This window comes from Galeopterus variegatus, unplaced genomic scaffold (genome assembly GCF_000696425.1).
Source record: "Galeopterus variegatus unplaced genomic scaffold, G_variegatus-3.0.2 Scaffold7638, whole genome shotgun sequence".
Taxonomy (NCBI): domain Eukaryota; kingdom Metazoa; phylum Chordata; class Mammalia; order Dermoptera; family Cynocephalidae; genus Galeopterus; species Galeopterus variegatus.
The window spans coordinates 1-3264 of NW_007733749.1; positions in this window are offsets into that span (position 1 = coordinate 1).

Sequence of the window (3264 nt, forward strand, 5' to 3'; positions counted from 1 at the left end):
GCTGCACGCATGTTTGCTGTCAGCAGCCTACAGCCGCCCTGAAGCCAGTGTTTCCACGTGCACTGGTGGGACCTGCTCCCTTTTCTTTTTCTCCAGGGGTAAATTAAATTTGAATATAATTTCTGCCCATCCTGGAGGAGCTGTGCTACTCTCCGTAAAGCTGTTGAGCTGTAAATAACAATCTCTTGTCCTTTTAGCTCAGTTGCATCAACATAATAACTGGAGGTTTTGTTTTTTATCATGGAACATTTCAAATACACAGAAAAGGAGAGAGAACAGTATTTCCCTTTGCATGGACCCATCACCAAGTTTCCATAACGATCAATACATGGTGAATTTTTTTTTAATTTTGAAATATATTGGAACAATCAATTTTATATATCTGTGAGGTACAGCATTATCATGCTCACATCAAGATAATTAGCATATTCAACATTACACCATGTAATCATTTTTTGTGGAATACATGGCCAATCTTGCTTCATCTGTACACCCCCTGGATCATTTTGAATAGATTCCAGTGATTCCATCATTTCATCTGTAATTAAACCGTCTAGATCATTAAAAGATAAGGGCTGTTTATTAAAAACATGACCATAGGCTGGCCAATTGGCACAGGTGGTTAGAGCACAGCCTCGTAGCACCAAGGTCAAGGGCTTGGATCCCTGTACTGGCCAGCCACCAAAAAAATCCCCCTAACAAAAAACATAACCACAATAACATCATCACACCTAAAAAAAATCACCCTTAGTTCTTAATATCACCAAAAATCCAGTCAGTGTTTTTAAACTGTGTCATAATTTTTTCGGTTTTTTTTATTGTGGTAAGACATACATAACATAAAATTTTCCTTTCAATCACTTTTTTTTTTCCTTTTTGTCTTTTTTACTGACCGGTAATGGGATCGCAACCCTCGGTGTCGCGCCCGTACCGGGGACCGGCAACGGGATCGCAACCCTCAGTGTCGCGCCTGCACCGCACTCAGCCAGTGAGCGGGAACCAGTCTCCGCGTGGGATCTGAACCCTCGGTGGGAGCACCGCCACGCTCCCAAGCGGCACACTCTCCAGTGCGCCACTGGGCCGGCCCTCAATCACTTTTAAATGTACAACTCATTGGCATTAATTAATCACATTCACAATGTTGTGTGACTGCCACGACTAGCTATTTCTAAATTGTTTTCATCACCCCAAACAGAAATTCTGTATCTATTAAGCCCCATCCCCTAAGCCCCTAATTTACTTGCTATTTCTCTGACTTTGCTTATTCTAGACATTTCATATAAGTGGAATCATACAATGCTTGTTCCTTTGTGCCTGCCTTATGTTGCTTAGCTTAATGTTTCCAAAGTTCATCCATGTTGTGGCGTGTATCAGAACTTCATTCATTTGGATGGCTGAGAAACATTCCGTTGTGTGTACATATACCACATTTCGTTTATCTATTCATCTGTTGTTGAACACTTTGGGCTATTGTGAATAATGCTGCAGTAAACATCGGTGTACAAGTATCTGAGTCCCTGTTTTCAGTCTTTTGGGATCTGTGTCTCGGAGTGGAATTGCTTGGTCCTGTGGTACTTCTGTGTTTCACTTTCTGTGGAACAGCCAGACTGTGGTCCACAGTGGCTGCATGTGTTGGTCCGCTTCTGTTTCTTATAAGAGAGTATCTGAAACTAGGTCATTGACAGAGGCTGGGAAATCTAAAGTCCAGGGGACACAACTGGTGAGGGCCTTCTTCTTGGTGCAGGCTCTGTATAGAGTCTTGTGGTGACCCGGGTGTCACAGGGTGAGAGTGGCTGAGCAGGAGAGCTAACCTGCTCACTCGCTCTCCTTAGAAAGCCCTCAGGACCGTGCCCATTACTCCATGAGTGGGTCAATGCATTCACTCGGGCACGGTCCTCACAATCTAATCTAATTTAACCTAATCACCTCTCAGAGGTCCCACCTTTCAAACACCGTAACAGGATTTCCCATCCTCTTAACACTGTTACAGTGGGGATTAAGTTTCCAACACATGAACCTTTGGGGACACCTTTAACCCGCAGCACTGCACCATGTCACATTCCTACCAGCGATGTACAAGAGTTCCAGTTTCTCCACTTCCTTTCCAACAGTTGTTCCTTTCCAGGTTTTTTTTGTTTTGTTTTGTTTAAGTCCTTTGCCCATTTTAAAGTTGGGTTGTTTGTCTTTTTATTGTTGGGTTGCAGTAGTTCTTTATATATTCTGGATATTAAAGGCTTATTAGAATATGATTTACAAATATTTTATCCCATTCTGGGGACAGCCAATTCACTGTTGATAGTGTTCTTTAACGCACTAGAGTTTCTAGTTTTAATGACTTCCAGTTTCCCTTTGGCTGCCTGTGCTTGGTGTCGTATTTAAGAAACTGTGGCCAAATGTCAGGTCATGAAGATTTGCTCCTATGTTCTCTTTTAAGAGTTTTATAGTTTCATTTCTTAAATTTAGGTCTTTGATCTATTTTGAGTTAATTTTTGTATATAGTGTAAGGGAAAGGTGCAACCTCGTGCTTTTGCATGTGCATGTCCAGTTTTCCCAGCACCATTGGTTCAAGAAACTATTTTCCTCGTTGAATGGTCGTGGCCCCTTGTGGAAAATTAGTTGGCCATGTATGACGTGAGGGTTTATTTCTGGTCTCTCAGTTCTATCCCGCTGGTCTATGTGTTCATCCTTAGGCCAGTGCCACACTGATTACTGTAGCTTGGCAGTAAGTCTTGAAACTGAGANCTGGATATTAAAGGCTTATTAGAATATGATTTACAAATATTTTATCCCATTCTGGGGACAGTCAATTCACTGTTGATAGTGTTCTTTAACGCACTAGAGTTTCTAGTTTTAATGACTTCCAGTTTCCCTTTGGCTGCCTGTGCTTTTGGTGTCGTATTTAAGAAACTGTGGCCAAATGTAAGGTCATGAAGATTTGCTCCTATATTCTCTTTTAAGAGTTTTATAGTTTCATTTCTTAAATTTAGGTCTTTGATCTATTTTGAGTTAATTTTTGTATATAGTGTAAGGGAAAGGTGCAACCTCGTGCTTTTGCATGTGCATGTCCAGTTTTCCCAGCACCATTGGTTCAAGAAACTATTTCCTCATTGAATGGTCGTGGCCCCTTGTGGAAAATTAATTGGCCATGTATGACGTGAGGGTTTATTTCTGGTCCCTCAGTTCTATCCCACTGGTCTATGTGCTCATCCTTAGGCCAGTGCCACACTGATTACTGTAGCTTGGCAGTAAGTCTTGAAACTGAGA